This window comes from Suncus etruscus, unplaced genomic scaffold (assembly GCF_024139225.1).
Source record: "Suncus etruscus isolate mSunEtr1 unplaced genomic scaffold, mSunEtr1.pri.cur scaffold_152_ctg1, whole genome shotgun sequence".
NCBI lineage: Eukaryota > Metazoa > Chordata > Mammalia > Eulipotyphla > Soricidae > Suncus > Suncus etruscus.
In genome coordinates, this window is record NW_026060370.1 from 1 (window position 1) to 19,216 (window position 19,216).

Sequence of the window (19,216 nt, forward strand, 5' to 3'; positions counted from 1 at the left end):
GGTCTCATCCAATCACTGACGTTGACAAGACCTGGGAGCAAAATCTCAGCTAGTTTATATAGACATTACAAACATTAACAGGCCCAAGCATTTCATTGGTTAATACAAACGGTTCAACTTTCACAGCATACATGATTGTCCTATATCTTTCATCACATACGTGATTGCTTATCTCATTTTGGGCACAAAGCACATTATTTCATAAAATAAAGGTCTCAACTTATCTGACTCAACTTTGCTTGTCATTGAGACCTTATTTGGTGGAACATTCCAGAACCATCTAGTTTCTCTATCAAACAGAATAGGTTCTTAACATCCCTGCATTCCTTTTTAGAGGTTACATTTTATGGTTTTATTTGAGGTAACACCCTTTGCCTTGGCTTAAAGTGAAAATGAGTTAACTGCCTTTGCTTTAGCTAACAGTAGAAAAGTAACTAAACATTTTTTTTTGGTTTTGGGGCACACCCGGCAGCGCTCAGGGGTTATTCATAGATCCACACTCAGAAATAGTTCCTGGTAGGCTTGGGGGACCATATGGGATTCCGGGATTCGAACCAATGACCTTCTGCATGAAAGGCAAACACCTTACCTACATGCTTTCTCTCCCGCCCCCAAAATAACTAAACTTTTTATTTTTTTGGTTTTTGGGCCACACCCGGCATTGCTCAGGGGTTACTCCTGGCTGTCTGCTCAGAAATAGCTCCTGGCAGGCACGGGGGACCATATGGGACACCGGGATTTGAACCAACTACCTTTGGTCCTGGATCGGCTGCTTGCAAGGTAAACGCCGCTGTGCTATCTCTCCGGGCCCAATAACTAAACTTTTAACTTGTCTCAAGAACTATTTTACGGGCCGGAGAGACAGCATAGAGGTAAGGTGTTTGCCTTTCATGCAGAAGACAATGGTTCGAATCTGGCATCCCTTATAGTCCCTGTGCCTGCCAGGGGCAATTTCTGAGCATGGAGCCAAGTGAAACCCCTGAGTGCTGCCGGGTATGATCCTAAAACCAAAATCCAAAAAAAGAGAACTATTTTACTAGGATTTGGGCTTGTCTTAGTCTAGGGCCTTTATCAAGGACCCGAAGGGACCTTGTTTCTTGGTTCTCTCAGGCCTCATTTGGACACAGCAGCCCTGTGGTGACCAGAGATTAAATCTCTCCAAACCCCTGCAAACTACCTCACTAGCTTTTAGGTTGGCAGAGCTAGAGTCTGAGGGCACCAGCTTCAAGAACAAAAAGTTCCAGAAATTGACCAAAATGAAGACCCTGATGCCACTCTATTTATGGCCAGAATCCTAAAGAACAGGCATTAGCTCCTAAATTCATTCCAAACCAGAAGAGAATTCTCCTACTTCTGGGCTTTGACCAGCAGTTCCACAAAGTAGAGCTTCACCAGGTCTTAAAGAGATGGAGAAGGGGAATGGCCACACACTGGAGAAGTTCTGCTAGGAAATAAATCACCAAAGTTCCTTTACAAATACCACCTACCCATCTGTACCAGGCCACCACAACTTCAATAAAATAATGGTGCTCAGAGTCACTCTTTTTCAGATTCCCATGAATATTCACTGGTGAGTGATGCTTTCATTGTTTTTTTTTGTCTTTACACATTTGTCATCCTTATTTGACTTTTGGGTCACAAATAGTGATGCTCAGGGTTACTCGAGGATCTGCACTCAGGAGTCAGGGGAACATGAGATCCAGGAATTGAATCTGGATGGTTGCTTGCAAGGCAGAGGCACTACCTGCTGAATGAGAACATAGGCTCATCTTCTTCAGCCCTGCTCCAACAACAACAAAAGGATATCAGCATTGTAAATGATGCTGCTGAGTCAGATCCGAAGATGTAGAATTTACTGGTGAGGTTAAATCCTGGGCCCCTAGAGTACTCACAAGGAAGCATCCACCAGTCACTTCCGGAGTGTCACTCAGTTTATGTAGGTGGAAAGGGATATTTATAATAAGGGACAGTAGGCTGTAGTCTCTGTGTCAGCCAATCAGGCTGAATGACAGAGGGCTTTAAAGCAGAGTGCGTGCTTCTGTGTCTAGGGTAGACATTATGGAAATCGATTGTGTGCTCTTGGTTTAAAAACAGTATGTGTTTCATATTATTAGTTACATCTCAAGTTGGTTAAGGACAAAATTTAGATAAGGGCTAGATAAGTTAGATTGTCTTCCACTAGAGGCAGAATCCCCAGATCATAGCTTCCAAGAAAGTGTTCGTGGTGATTTTTCACAGGCAATAAAATCTGGGATAAAGACTTTTCATCTAGATTAGATTTACGGCAGGGTAGACTTTCCCAGGAAACATCTGCTCATGATTTTCTTTTTTTTTTTTTTCGGTTTTGGGGCCACACTCAGCAGCGCTCACGGGTTCCTCCTGGCTCTACACTCAAATCGCACCTGGTAAGCTCAGGGGACCATATGTGATGCCGGGATTCGAACCACGTCCTTCTGCATGCAAGGCAAACACTCTACCTCCATGCTCTCTCTGGTCCCATGCTTTTCTTTTTTATTTATTTTTTGATTGATCGATTGGTTTTGGGGCCACACCCAGCAGTGCCTGACTCTGCACTCAGAAATTGGCCCCCCAGTATTTCTACATCCCAGGAATATAAACATTTGGGGTTCCTATCTCAAAAAGTTGGGAACACATCTCTATCCTAAGATTTTCACCCATTTTACTGGATCTATTCAAAAAAAGAGAAAAGGGTATTGCCACAAAGTAATATTGGGGTACTAGGAGACACTGAGTAGGATGTAGTCCACTGTCCCTGATTCATAGTTTTAGTACCAACATTGTTACCCATAAATACATATAAAGAAATATACATACCCTACATTTGGGTGTGGAATCAAGTCCAAGACAGTATCATTATTCGCAAATAAATACATAAAAGGAAATATACATATTTCCCCATTTGATTCCTGAATCAAGCCCAAAGTCATAACTTCCTTTTTAAATGTTAAATTATCTTTATTTAAACACCCTGATTACAAATATGATTGTAGTTGTATGATTACAGTCATGTAAAGAATACCCCTCTTCATAAGTGCAAGATTCCCACCACCAATAACATTATTTTATAAGAAAAATACACATGCCGGTGCCGGCGAGGTGGCGCTAGAGGTAAGGTGTCTGCCTTGCAAGGGCTAGCCAAGGAAGGACCGCGGTTCGATCCCTAGCGTCCCAGATGGTCCCCAAAGCCAGGGAAATTTCTGAGCATTTAGCCAGGAGTAACCCCTGAACATCAAATGGGTGTGGCCTGAAAAAACAAAAACAAAAAAAGAAAAATACACATTCCAGAGCATAAGCAGTAGAACATTGGTAGGGCAATTTGCCTTGCATGTGGCTGACCTAGGATCCCCCAGAATTCCATTTGGTTCCCCAACTGAGGAGCCATTTCTAAACACATAACCAGGAGTAATCCCTGAGCATTACCAGGTGTGTCCAAAAAAGAAAGAAAAGAAAAATACACATTCCACCATCTTTGTTGGGAGCATGCCCAAGTGAGCATGATGAAAGAGGACTACTTCAGCTAAGGTGTAATCTGTTGGGTAAGAATACCCAGGATGGGAATGGAAGTGTCAATGGCTCCCTCTAGCTGCTGGCTTAAGTCACAGGCTGTAATTAGTCCTTCAGCCAAGACCCATTTGAAAAGACAATTTTGGTCCTAGTAACAATCCAGGGGAATAACAGGCTGAAATGCTTCCAAGGGGTGCAAATGTGTGTGAGTGGAGTGTTCTTCCGGGGCACAAAGGATGTTGAGCTATATGGCCCTAGGGATTTAGTAGGGAAAGCAAGTACTGGATAAGTGTGCACAGGGAAACTATAGAAAAGGTGTTGCTGGGCTGGAGTGATGGCACAATGTTAGGGTGTTTGCCTTGCACACAGCTAACCCAGTACAGATCAAAGTTTAATTCCTGGTGACCCATATGGTTCCCCAAGCTAGAAACAATTTCTGAGTGCATAGCCAGGAATAACCCGAGGGAGTGTCACCAGGTGTGGCCCAAAAAAGAAAAAAGAAAAGGTTTTGCTGAATGACAGGCAGAAAAGGGGAAATGTGGGGCCGGGCGGTGGCGCTGGAGGTAAGGTGCCGCCTTACCTGCGCTAGCCTAGGACGGACCGTGGTTTCGGTCCCCCGGCATCCCATATGGTCCCCCGGCATCCCATATGGTCCCCCAAGAAGCCAGGTGCAACTTCTGAGCACATAGCCAGGAGTAACCCCTGAGCGTCAGAGGGTGTGGTCCAAAAACAAAAAAAAAAAACAAAAAAAAGAAAAGGGGAAATGTAGCAAGCTATGTAGAACATAGATATGAACAGAGCTCTGTACAACACCTAACAGCCTAACATAAATGTGATCAGGAGACCTATGCAGAAATAATAAATTGATCAATAATTAGTTATAAAACTGACCCATCTTAGAGTAGTAAAAGGGTCAAAGCGCTTCATAAATATAAAGCTCTCAAGTAAAGAGGTTATGCAGCTGTATTCGTTGCCATAGGACCCACTGAAATATAAAATTTGATCCTGGCCAACTTTTGAGACCATAGGGAATGTCGAGGTTCAAACCCTGGTTGGCTGCGACCAAGGCAAATACCCTTCCCACTATGCTACATTCTAGTCCCAACTATAAATTTTTTATGCAGTTAATCATTCAGAAGTAAACAGGTCTCCCCATATTCCCTCAAGTTACTATTGTCTTGTTTAAAAGTTATTTTAGTTATTTTCATAGGCGACATGTTGTGTATGTAAATATTTTAGGGGATTATTATGTTACTGACCCTAACCTGATTGGTGATTGTGCCCTACCCTAGGGTGTGACCAGGCATTCTGGCCCCACCCTAGGGTGGTACCTGATTCTGCTTCCACCATTGGGTGGTACCTGATTCTGGGGGATAAAAACAAGAGTCTGTGAAAGGCGAGAGGCTTTTGGCAGGAACTGATGCTGAGGCTTTGGACTTCGGTCTTGTCCACTGAATAAAGCTAATATTTCCACAAGCCTGTCTGTGAGCTGTTTACCCACCATTTCATCTCAGAACCCTTGGCTAGACAGGGTGGCAGACTCATGCTCCAAGCTGAAGGGGAAAGACCTCATCCTCCCATCAGTCAACCTCTTCAGGGGCTGACTGGCAACAGAGACACACTATGATGTTCAAAGGTAATTCCTGACACTGTTATCCATACTTTTGGTCTTGAGAAACCCTACAGAATGTCTAACATTGAACCCCAGCCAGTGGTTTGCAAGGCCAATACCACACATTTTGTTTGAGGTGCTCAGATCATCAGATCTCATTTTCATATCTATAAAAGTTTCAATATCAGTTAAAAATACACTTTTATTATGGACCATATGTTTCCCTCCAGAATGGATTTTTTATGCTTTTGAAGGCTTGAGCAGAAAGTATAAGCCTTCCCACACTCCAGGCATGAACAGCACTCTTCTGTTGTATGAACATTCATATGTATAGTAAGGTTTGAGGACTAAGCAAAGGCCTTTCCACACTCCTGACATGTATTAGACTTAACTCCTGTTTTAATGTAATCGTGCAAATTAAGTTTTGAGGATTTAATGGAGGACACCCCATACTTCTGACATGAGTAAGTCTTCTTATCAATACAAATCAGTAATGTACTGCCCAGAAACAATTGAGGTTTGAGGGAGTCTTTTTCACACTCACCTAACATGAGTAAGGTTTCTCTCCAGTATTCAAGTGTCTAACAAGCTATGAGCAATGAGCAAATGCCTCAGCACATTCCTGATATGAATATGTCTTGCCTCAGCACATTCCTGATATGAATATGTCTTATCTCCTATATAAATTTTAATGTGTCTTGAGATTTATTGAAGGCTTTGCTACAATCCAAATAAGGCTTCTCTCCATGAATATTCAGTATCTCAGAAGCTTTGAGGATAAAGCAAACACCTTTCCACACTCCTGACATAATACGGCTTCTATCCTTTGTGAATTTTTTTTTCCGGTTTTTGGATCACACCCAGCAGCACTCAGGGGTAACTCCTTGCTCTGTGTGCAGAAATACCTCCTGGCAGGCTCAGGGAACCATATGGGATACCGGGATTCGAGCCACCAACTTTCTGCATCCAAGGCAAACATCGTACCTCCATACTATTTCTCCGGCCCATTGTGTGAATTTTCGTTGTTAAGGTATGAGGATCAAGCAATGCCTTTCCACAGTCTGAACATGAATATGGCTTCTCTCCTGTATGAATTTTCATGTGCCTGTTAAGGCTTGAGGATTCACCAAAAGCCTTTCCACACTCTGGACATGAATAAGGATTTGCTTCTATATGAACTTTCATGTGTTTGTTAAGGTCTGAGGATCGAGCAAATGCCTTTCAACACTTCTGACACGAATAAGGCTTCTCTCCTGTATGAATTTTCATGTGATCAGAAAGATTTGAGGATCGAGCAAATGCCTTTCCACACTCCTGACATGAATAAGGCTTCTCTCCTGTATGAATTTTCATGTGATCAGAAAGGTTTGAGGATCGAGCAAATGCCTTTCCACACTCCTGACATGAATAAGGTTTCTCTCCTGTATGAATTTTCATGTGCCTGTTAAGGCTTGAGGATTCACCAAATGCCTTTCCACACTTCTGACATGAATAAGGCTTCTCTCCTGTATGAACTTTCATGTGTTTGTTAAGGCTTGAGGATCAAGCAAATGCCTTTCCACACTGCTGACATGAATAAGGCTTCTCTCCTGTATGAATTTTCATGTGTTTGTTAAGGTCTGAGGATCGAGCGAATGCCTTTCCACACTCCTGACATGAATAAGGCTTCTCTCCTGTATGAATTCTCATGTGTGTGTTAAGGTCTGAGGATTGAGCAAATGCCTTTCCACACTCTTGACATGAATAAGGCTTCTCTCCTGTATGAATTTTCATGTGATCAGAAAGGTTTGAGGATCGAGCAAATGCCTTTCCACACTCCTGACACGAATAAGGCTTTTCTCCTCTATGAATTTTCATGTGATCAGAAAGGTTTGAGGATCGAACAAATGCCTTTCCACACTCCTGACATGAATAAGGCTTCTCTCCTGTATGAATTTTCATGTGATCAGAAAGGTTTGAGGATCGAGCAAATGCCTTTCCACACTCCTGACATGAATAAGGCTTCTCTCCTGTATGAATTTTCATGTGATCAGAAAGGTTTGAGGATCGAGCAAATGCCTTTCCACACTCCTGACATGAATAAGGCTTCTCTCCTGTATGAATTTTCATGTGATCAGAAAGGTTTGAGGATCGAGCAAATGCCTTTCCACACTCCTGACATGAATAAGGCTTCTCTCCTGTATGAATTTTCATGTGATCAGAAAGGTTTGAGGATCGAGCAAATGCCTTTCCACACTCCTGACATGAATATGGCTTCTCTCCTGTATGAATTTTCATGTGATCAGAAAGGTTTGAGGATCGAGCAAATGCCTTTCCACACTCCTGACATGAATAAGGTTTCTCTCCTGTATGAATTTTCATGTGATCAGAAAGGCATGAGGATTGAGCAAATGCCTTTCCACATCCTGACATGAATAAGGCTTCTCTCCTGTATGAATTCTCATGTGTGTGTTAAGGTCTGAGGATCGAGCAAATGCCTTTCCACACTCCTGACATGAATAAGGCTTCTCACTGGCATTAATTTTCCTATGCACTGAAAGCACTGAAGAACTAGTGACGGCTTTCCTGCATGAATATGGCTTTTCTCCTGAATGAATTTTTATGTGACCAGAAAGGTTTGAGGATGGAATGAAGGCTTTCCCACACTCCTGACACGAATACGTTTTCTCTCCAGTATGAATATTCATGTGCATAAGCAATGAGGATTCAGTGAAGGCCTTTCCACCGTCCCGGCATGTATAAGGCTTCACTCCCTTATGAATATTTATGTGTTTAATAAGCTTTGAAGATTGAGTGAAGTACTTTCCACAAACCTGACACATATAAGACTTCTCTCCTATATGAATTTTCATATGTTCAGTGTTAGATGAAGAGTAAGTGAAGGACTTGCCATACTCGGGACCTATATGACATTTGCTTCCTGTCCAGACTTCCTTTGTATCATTCCGGTGTGACAGTTCTCTCAGACTGAATCCACCTCGCTTACCATCACAGGCATCCTGTATAGCAGGGGTATATAAGGGCTCATCACAGTGCTGAGCACATGAGAAGTCCCCATCACATTGTTTATACACAGTGGGGTACGCTCCGTGGAAAATATGCTTGAGAGTATCTTGATATGAGGGACTTAGAACAAACACTGGTGGCTTTTTGACCCAAGGTGATCCAACTGTGGAGGTCTGTGTCCTGTGACTGGGCATAACAGGATCAGGAGCACTGTGTCCAAAAGACTGGGTCCCCATATTACAGACCCACTCTTCAATCCGATCCACCACTGAACAGATGATCCCTGCGTCCTCATTCCCATCATGATACAGGAAGGCCAGTTCCCTTGAGACTGGGTCCAACAGCACAAGATCATTCACAACCCAGCATGGCGTGCCTCTTCCCTATGGAACAGCACAGGGTTAGTCCAGTAATCTTTGAGTCCCCATTGAGTTCAAAACCAACCTTCATATGTGATCCCCATCACAGAAAAACAATTCACTACATGTGTGGATGTCTCTGGAGATAGACAGACATACAGGCAAGACATGAGATTAGAGAGGGAAAACATTTTCTGAGCAGAGTAACAGAAACCATGATTTTGGAACCCTATATAAACAAACATAAAACACATCCTCACTTGGGGCTTGCTAGGATCTAAGAGCATATAACTTAAGACCAGGTGGGCTCTTCTGCACAACAGAAAGGAAACGGCCAAGTCAGATTGCTAAATACCTCAATAGGGGAGAGCAGTAGTATAGCAAGGAGAGTCCAGTTCAGAATTAAGCCCTGATATCAAAAATGGGCCCATTCCAAAGGAAAGCCCCAAATATCACAAGTGTTGATCCAATACAGAAGAAAAGTCTTACAATAGTCATATTCCTCCCAATCAATAAACTCAATATCCTTTTTTGAAATGTTCTCTCTACTATGGAGGTCCCCAAGGCAGAGCTCTTGTTTACTCTGGCTGTGTGCTCCCTGAGCAAATATGGTGAGGCTCGGGGACCATGTACAGACGTGAATGAGATCCAGTTTTCCATCTCTACTCACAAACCAGTTGAAACACTTGACCTAATATTATATCAAATCAAATCACTGTCTCTCTTCCCTCCCGAAATCATTTCCCACACAAATCACAGAATTTCTTTGACTGAAAACAATAAGACCTTTTGGGTAGACGATTCATTCAATCGAGGTTGACACTCATGAGATTAATAGAACACATCTCTTCACACTGGGCTCTGGATGTTCCCACCATTGCAGAGACCACACATGAGGTAAAAGGGCTGGAACAATGGGCACCACTGTATAAATCCTATGTGTTTGTGCACCGAGTTATCCCACCTCTACAATAAGAATACGATTTGGAATTTGCAAATCTTACCAACACATTCCTGTTTGGAGATCTCGTTCTGAAAGAAAATTGTAGAATGGAGGCATTCTGAACAGATGCTCTGCATACTAAAAACAAACCATATATGAAATGTAAAACTCTGTTCAGGGACTAGAACAATACAAAATGGGGGGGGTGTCATTTGCCTTGCATGGAACTGATTCAGGTTGAATCACTGACATCTCTTATGTCCCCCTCTCCAAACTGAAATAATTTCTGGTGGTTTTGTTGATTTTTTGTTTCTGGGTCACATCCAGCAGCATTCTGGGGTTACTCCTGGCTCTACACTCAAAAATCACTCCTGGCAGGCTCGGGGGACCAATTGGGATGCCATGATTTGAACTATCGTCCTTCTGCATGCAAGGCAAATGCCCTATCTCCATGCTATTTCTCTGGCCCCTGAAATAATTTCTGAGCACTAAACCAGTAGTAACGCCTGAACACTATCAGGGCTGACCCAAAAACCACACCAATATTTAACTGAATGTAATCTATTTAATGAGGCAATATTATCCCAATTTTATGGGATCACTCATCAATGGTTTAAACATACAGGTAAAAATATACCCCACCCAAAAAAACAAACAAACTAGGGGCCAGAGTGATGGTACAAAGGATAAGACTTCTGCCTTGCCTGTGCTAGCCTAAGACAGAATGTGGTTCAATCCCCCGGCGTCCTTTACTGTCTCCCAAGCCAGGAGTGATTTCTGAGCACATAGCCAGGTGGAACCCCTGAGAGTCACCGGGTGTGACCCAAAAACCAATGTATATATATATTCACCCCCACACTAGGGTCAGAGTGATAGCAAGCAGTAAGGTGTCTGCATTCCATGAGTAAAACACCAGGCGGACCCCGGTTTGATTTCCAGCATCCCATATGGTTCCCAAAGCCTGCCAGGAGTGATTTCTGAGTACAGAGCCAGGAGTACCCAATGAGTGCCACTGAGTGTGATCTAGACAACCTCCAAAATAGGATAAAATATATATTCTAGTGTGAAAGCGACATGAGACAGCCTGGGTGGGTTTCACCTTGTACGTGGATGAACCTAGTTTAATTTCTGGCAAACAAAAAAGACTATGTTGAATGAGTTGGACAGATAGCAGCGGTAGGGCATTTGTCTTTCACGTGGCCAACCCAGGATGAATCTGGGTTAAATTGACGGCTTCCATAAGGTCCGCAGAGCCTGTCAAGAGCAATTTCTAAGCACAGAGCCAAGAATAACCCTGAGGGCCATGGGGTGTGGCCCAATCCCCCTCAAAATATTAGCTGAATGAAAACTGGTTAAATGCAACAAGTGTTGGAATGAATACATGTTTTAAGGTACTATATCACCTTAGAGAAAAGAGAAGGTAAGTCAGAAGGAGTGAAGTGAATTTCTTAGTACAGATGAGTGAATTTAAGTGATAGAATGAATACATAGGTAATAAATCAATTTTGAGAAAAGAGAAGATAAGTCAGAAGGATTGCAGTGAATAGCTCAGTGGTACACATAGAAAACCCCATGGTGAGGAAGTTTTCTTTGAAATTAGCTGACTTGAGTTTTATTCTACGCATCCCAAATACTCTCTAAAGCCATGCAAGAAGTAATTGGCTTGTGCAGATCCGGAGTAACTCCTTAGCATTACTGATACATACATTACCATACAACAAATATAACATTTCTTACAGTTTGGGGCCAGAGTGGAAGCAGAGGAATAGGGTGTATGCTTGCATTGAGGTGACAGGACAGACTCAGGTTCACTCCCCAGCTTCCTATATAGGCCCACCAGCCAGGAGTAATTCCTGAGCACAACCAGGTGTGGCCCCCAAAAGAATTTCTTACTATTTTCAATAATCATGTCAAATACATAGTATAACAGAGAGGGTGTTGACTTTCCAAGTGGTGGACCAAGTTCACCTCTAGTATCCCATAATGGCACCTGAGACCATTAAAAGCTAATCTGAAGAAAAGAGCCAGATTACACCCTAACAGCACCAATAAGTAGGTATCAAAACCGGAAAAAAAGAACCCCTTCTTTGGAATACCAAATACCCTGCTAAATGTCATGGTGAAGGGAAGTGTACATAGACTGTGAGAGGGACATCTAGCTACTGCTGAGAAGGGCACCCCAACACTGGACTATGCAACCAGACAGAGAGCACAGATGGTAGGTTAAGACACAGAATCTCAGCTTCTGTTCTAATGATTAACAGAAAGGGAACTATAAAGAGCAACGACAAGCAAGCAAAATTCCAGAACATACTTGGATTCAGCATCAAAGGCAGATAATGGAATGGAAAAGACCCTGCCCCAATATAGTAGCCTGACACAAAAGGCTCAGCACACACATTTCTGTAGGCCCAGGATGCTACACACACCAGGGTCTGAGTCGGGGGATTATTCCCACACTTACCTGGAAATATGCCTCTCTGCAGCCCTTCAAGGTCTCCTACTTCCAACCAGGAGATCAGCGCAGGCTTCACCCCACAATGCCCTGGCAGAGATGTATCATTCATGGGTAAAAGACAATGAAGAGGATAGCACCTCAGGTATAGACTGGGTCTGTAATGAAAGAGGCTAAAACATGGAACAGATAAAGAACAGAATCTCTGCTCTACATATGCACGCTGATTATCACACAGACAAGACCAGGTTGAAATTGAAATTTCCAACAAGGAGGAAGCAATAAATGGGCTCACACATGGACAAAATGCATTGATCTTGGCACCCTCTATAGTTCTCTGAGCCCTTTGTGAAAAGAGTACAGAATACAGAGCTATGGAACTATCTCAACCACCACTAAGGATTGCAAATACCAATCATGTCATAAAAAGTAAGGTCTTGGGGGCCGGGGTGACAGCACAGCAATAGTGCACTTGTCTTGCACACAGCCAACCCAGGATGGTCTCCGAATGGATCCCGTACATCCCATATTATCCCCAGAGTCTGCCAGGACTAATCTCTGAGTGCAGATACATGAAATACACCTGATCACTGCTGGGTGTGGACCAAAAACATAAATAAATCAAGGGTTTGCACAATAGTACAGGGTGGCACGTACTTGCCTTGCACAGACTGACAACAATTTGGACACCTGATCCACGTATAGGATTCATTATGCCCCACAAGTAGTTTTCTCTTTATTGACTTTGGGCCACACTTGGCAATGCTCAGGGATTACTCAGAGATTGCACACTTGGGATGCTCAGGGAATCCCTCCAGAAAGACTCTGGAGATCATTGGGATGCTGACGATTGAATCTAGGTAAGCCTCAGTCAAGGCAAATAACCTTTTATTGAGTATAGAAGTAAGCGGGCAAAATTCCTGGGAAATGTGAGGTGTGGTCCAACACAAAACAATAACCAAAATAATTAAACTGTGGCCAAGATAGGAAGCAAAAATTGGGGAACAGAGTTTGCATGCAAGAGCCTCAGATGAGATCCCATTCCCACATAATTTTTCAAGAAGCAATGGGGCTACCCCAGTCTCGGCTTATGCACTCATGAAGAGAACTTGACCCAAGGCCAGAACAAGAGCACTTCGATAGGCTCTTTGTCTTGCATGAGGTTGACCCAGGTTCAATCTATCAGCTCGGCCCTCACAGATGCCCCAATGGTGCTCTCACCTACGGCCTGCAGGTGCTGGTAGGTCTCTAGCATCACTTCTCTGTAGAGATTCTTCTGAGAGGGGTACAGACTCAGCCACGCATCCTGGGAGAAGTTCACAGCTACTTCGGGGAAGGTCACAGTAACCTGAGTAGCAATACAGGAGGGTGTCATGGACAGATGCAACCTGGAATCCACACTGAAGCAGGATCCCTAGGACCTGATTCAAGGGCAAAGCCCCTTTACTTGGGAGGAACCAGCCTCCATGTTCTCTCTACCATCATCCCTGGAAAACGGTACAAGCCCAACAGCGAACATGTCCTGTGGACACTATTCTAGAAATGTTCTTGAGGTGAAGTTCTGTACACACAGCAAGGTCAAACCCAAGCACAGAACCAGAAGGATCTGTAAAGTCAACTCTGGATGGTGCCCACCATGGTAAACACATATTGTTCTATTCCATTCCCTGGCCAGACTCTGCACAATGCAAAAAGAGTCAGAAGAAAATTCATGGTTCAGTGAGTGAGTGAAATCAGTGCTCTTGGATATCAGCAGTCACAATTCACCCTGAAATGAATCCATCCTATTATAGTTTTAAAAAAATGACTAGGTTCCACATAACTACGGCTTACAAAAAGATCCTTTGCTTTCATTTCTCTCTTAGAGGCACGAGGCCAAGGGGCCTGCTGACAAGAGGCTTCGAAAGTGCAACTAGTTTACTGAGGAGAAATATGAATGAAGGGAGGAGGTAAGACCCTGCAGAGTGAAGGTGAAGTGCAGAGTCAGGATTAAAGCCATTAATTGTGGGGAGAAAACATTAGCATATGTCAAAGTCCCTTTTCATGTGTGAGGCAGGAATGATGCTCCATGGTAGAAATCCTGAGATCAAGGTCTCGTTTCTCACCATCAGGGTCTACATTACCAGGAATTCAACCCTTGTTTGGCACTCCATAGTGTCTAAGACATGAAAATAGTGGCCCAAGAGCACTGAATAGGAGTAAGGCCTGAGCACCATCAGGTGTGGAACCCAAAAGAAACACAGCAAACCAGGACAAAAGAGGCCTCTATTAGAAAAGGGTCAATGGTACTGACTGGAGTCAAAGCATGGTGAGAGGTTCCTTCCTAAAATATGTCTGGACTCCTCTGGCCCTGAGGGCTGCACATGCCTGTCCCCCACTGTGCCCACTACACTCAGTTCTACCTGGGTACAGGATGGCAGAGTGTTTGTATCCATCTTCTCCATCCTGGATTAATCCTTAATAGCAGTAGTAAGGAGCTTTGCAGTAAGTCCTGGAGAAAAGTCAGAGCCATAAGCAGTGGACATATAATGCCCTGAGTCGAAGTGAAAGCACTGGTGACAGAAACCCCTGATGGACCAAGCCCTGGACATCAGCTTCTTCCAACATGGGGCAATGGAGCAAGATACTATCTTGGGGACCTGTGATGGGAACAGGAACACGGCCTCTCTATGGACATAACAGCAGAACCTCCAGATGCCGCACACAGACTAGGGAAGTCATGCTATTCTCAGGGACCCGAGGGTGACAAACCTGCCAGGGGAGCGGATATTGGGCCTGGGCTGCCCTCCTATAGCTCCATCTTGTGGGTGCTGCTGGATCCTAACCCCGATCAGTACATCTGAACCCGGCATCCAGCTGCTGTTCGAGGGAACATTTCTGACAAGTGTCAGATGGCTTGTTAGAAAGCGATATTCTTATCCCAGTACTTTCTAAGGACCACGATGTGTCCTGTATGTTGGAGTTTCTCGGAGTTTCTCACGCAGTAGATCTCCCGCGAGGAGACTGTAGGCAGCCGGGAAGGCTTCGCCCATCAGGTGCTGACCCAAGTAGTGCACTGGACAGGACCCAAGTGCCCCGAGCCCGGGGTTGATGCCCGACTCTCCACTCCCCACAATTGTATGCATTGCACGCCATTCCCACCCCCAGATCCAACCTGCGAAAGGACTCGCCCCTTCCGCCTGAGTCGATCCCCAGCGCCGAATGAGTCGCCTGGAGGGATCCGAGCCGGAGTCAAGCGCCACCTGAGCACCCCGAGGGGGACCCAGAGACGAGCCAGAGACACCCCGACATCGATGGGCAAAGACGGAGGCGAGAGTCGCGCCAAGAAGCCAGGACCGAGCGGCCCTTCCCGAGCCTCCCCGCTGCTCACCGAGACCTGGGGCTCCGGCTCAAGAGGCTCCTGGGCGGGCCCGGAGAGATAGCACAGCGGTGTTTGCCTTGCAAGCAGCCAGGACCAAAGGTGGTTGGTTCGAATCCCAGTGTCCCATATGGTCCCCCGTGCCTGCCAGGAGCGATTTCTGAGCAGAAAGCCAGGAGTAACCCCTGAGCACCGCCGGGTGTGACCCAAAAACCAAAAAAAAAACAAAAAAAAAACAAGAGGGTCCTGGGCAGCGAGAGTCAGAGTCGCCTCCGCACTCCCGCCGTCGAGGGAAGCGCCAACCATCGTCCGACTCCACAATGGCGGCCTCTGGGCGCTTCTGGCTCTGGAGAAAAAGCCCCGGATGCTGGGTGACGTCACAGCACACAAAGTCCCGGATGCAGTGACGTCTCAGCCTCGTCTTAAAGGGCTAGGCGCCGGGACTGGCCCCGTTGGCTGGACGAAAACGTCGCCCGCTGCACTCGGTGACTGTCCGACCCCTGAGACAGGGGCGATTGCTGGGCTGCAGAGGGGAGGGTCACAATTCTAATCAACATCGCAGACCCCACCCGACAAACCCGAACCGAGGGCTCAGAAGCCGCACTGGGCCGCCCCTTAGGCATCGCTGTCTTCAGTCCTGGACGTTCCCCGGGACGACTTCGAGGGGCTCCGGGGACGGCTGAGAGCGCGGAGCCAGGCGGCGAGGGTGGGCTGGGTCACGGCTGCGACAGTCACTGCTGTCCCGTCTGAATGTCTGCGGGCTGGCGATGGATCTGCGGGAGCTGTGCTTGTGCTGCTGTGCACCTTGTCAAGAGGCAGGTCCTGCACTTGACAATGAAGTCGGTCGGGAGGGGCCTTGCAACCTGGTGGGCTCCAAGGACTCGAAAGAGGACACTGATACCCGACTCTCCAAAGTTCAAGATCCCAGGGACGAAGCTCTGCTTCTTGCAGAGGATGATGCGAGACTGTTATAACTAGAAACACAGGGAAATCGGGATGGCTCCAACGATGTATACAGGATGAAAGCTCTGGATGCCATCCGTGCCTCTGCTATCCCAGTTCATACTGAAGGCCAGCGTCCTCTTTAATGGACGAGAATCTTTGCTCCTACCTGCAAGACCTTCACAGCACCACTACATCTGTCAAGGACGTGTGCAAGGCCCTCATTGAGGAGACCCTGATTGAGGGCTGAGATAGCTCATGACGGGACTGGGGTCTTTGGCCAGAGGGAGTTCCTGTGCTAGAATGAGGCCCTCAGGAGCTGGCCAATGTGATCAAAGCACCAAGTGGGAGCTCTCACCGACAGCAGCAATCAGCAGCCTAAGATCTAACCCAGTCTCCTGGCGTCTCCCCAACAAGCATTCAGGTGACATAACTCCCCTTAAATCAAAACAGCAAACATGCCAAGCACTTGCTCGAATAAGAGAGTTTTAAGGACCACTCTAAAACAGTGGAGAGTACTCTGTGATGTAACTATAGACCTTGTACAGTGGATGGATCCGAATGGAAAGCACTGTGCTGCCTGACTAAACTAGACTGGCTTCATTGGAGCTTCCACTGTCCATAGCTACAACTTTTCACCAACCCTTTCTTAGGGCATGTTTCGGGTCTGTTGATTTGATTTGGAATTTTCTCTTGGACTTGAATTCAGATTTTTTTTAAATGTCAATGATATTGGCATTGTTTTATTTGTAAGTTCTTATTTGGACTAGGGATTTAGCTCAGTGGTAGCATCTATGCCTCTTGTGCATGAGGCCCTGAATTCCATCACAGACATCACATGACCCATTGGGCATCACTGGTTCTGACTCTCAAGCAGCACACTGAAGCATATTGGATATGGGTCCTACTTAATAGAATCTCATTTGCCTGAGAGGTAGATCTAACATCTGGGCGGGTATGTTTTGAATACAGGAGGACCGTGTTTAATCATCCCTGCAAGCACATGGTTCTTCAAGAATCACCAGAAGCAACTCCCAAGCCTTGGGTCAGGAATAGCCACAACTTCTGATTTATCCCACCTGAATGATCAGAATTTCCCACATCTGGAATGGGTGGGTAGAGGAGTCTGCATGGGGGAGAGCAGGGATAAGAATGAGAGTTAGAGTGGTGTGGCAGAAGGGAGAATCAACCATGAGATTCAACAGAGAAATTCAGCATTAGATTCAGCATCAGCAATTGAACATCATCAAAGGAGCAGAAGTAGCTTCAGTAAGGGGAGTTAGTCAGCAACGAAGCCTGGAAAAAGCAGCTGAAGGGAGACAGAGGCTGAGAGAGCCAGAAAGAGTAGAGAAGTAGCTGCTTAGTATAGAAGTCTTTGTGAGGAAATGTATTTAGGTTGGCCCCATGAAATAAAGCTGGCTGACTCCTGGAACTTCATCTGACTGATTTGGGAATCTCTCCGCCCTCATCTGCAACCTTTATACCTGCCAGATCATTGGGCAGTGGGAGCCACACCTAGCTGAGAAAGGCCTCAGCATCCACCTACCAACAATAGGACTCATTAATTTATATTAAGACAACAATGTCTTAAAAAAAGATTTGAAGCCTAGTACGTGGGAGCAATATTTGAGCACGTCAGTGGGCATAGTCGTTGGTGCTCACCAACTCCTCCTGTCTCTGTGGATAGCATATGTTTCTTGTGGTGCTTGGGACTAGTGTACTGATGGGGACAGGGATATAACAGGTCAACATCATGATAGGAGAGGAACTTAACCCCCTGTAAGACAGAGCTTAGTATTTTAGTGGCTGGGTTAGCTTATTAATAAAATGGAACCAGAGGCCAGATTAATAGCACAGCAGGTACGGCATTGGCCATGATTAAGCTGACCCTGGTTTGATCCCCAGAATTCCATATAGTGTTACAATGCTGCCAGATGTCATTTTGAACCACAGAGCTAGGAATAATCTTTGGATTCTGTAGGGAGTAGCCCCAGCACAAAAACAAACCTAAAGTATTGAACCAATATGTAACCGTGCATTGATCTTGCAAGCTGTTGCTATGAGATTGATCTCCCACACCTCAGGCTCCTGAATGCCACCAAGAATGGTGCCTGTGCACAGAGCCCTGAGCACCTCTCAGAGTGGCCCACTGAAGCTTCTACCATGCTCCCAAATATCAGACCAGAGCAATAGTAAAGAGGGAGAGGCATTTACCTGGCTCATTCAGGGCATGCGTTCAGTTTCCAAGTCCAACAGGGTCCCTCTGAGCCTAACAAGCATGACTCGTGAGCCCAAAGTCATGACTTAGCCCCCGTGTAATATATCGAGGCCTTTATAATATTTCTCTTTAATAGGCTTATCTCTCCATGTTGTCCCACCTACAATCTCACAGGTGGGGGCGCTGTTGAGAGCCTAATCTATAGATTTTGAGCTTAGGGTCTTTTGGGCATTTACCTGGCAGGCTCTGGGCTTTTGGAGCTGCTAGCATGCTGAAAAAGGATTCTGCATCCTTCTTGCCTTTTTACCCTCTTGTCTGTGTGGATTATTTGCTTCCGATAAATATTAACAGAATCACGTCCCCATCCCATGGGATAGGGGAATGGGAATCTCTTTCCCATTCTGGGAAATCTTTGAAGATCTGTCCTCTTTCAGTCTAGAAGAGAATATAAACCTAAATAATTTAGATCAAACCCCAGGACAAATGAGTGTATCACAAAAATAAGCAGACAAAACAAGATATTCCAGACTCTGTCCTATCCTTCCTGCTGCCACACAGATGTCACATCCCCATCAGATTTTCAGGAACACTGAGGCGCCTTCGAGATTTGGACCCTGTCTTGACCATCCAGTCTTGCTTCTAAAACTTTCTCATCTTGGTTTGGAAGGCAGCATCAGGGAAGGATCCCCAGGGCATTGAATTGTTGGGATGCATGCAATGCAGAGATAGGAGTTAATAGGGGACCTTGACTTGGGGACACTACAGGCCTAGAGAAGGCTGCACCCTTCCCATTCCAGA

At 45.3% G+C, this 19,216-nt stretch overlaps 1 pseudogene; it reads left to right on the forward strand.

Moving 5' to 3' along the window:
• Positions 1–16,025: 16,025 nt before the first annotated feature.
• Positions 16,026–16,726, forward strand: LOC126000701 (protein C1orf43 homolog; annotated as a pseudogene).
• The last annotated feature ends 2,490 nt before the right edge of the window (positions 16,727–19,216 follow it).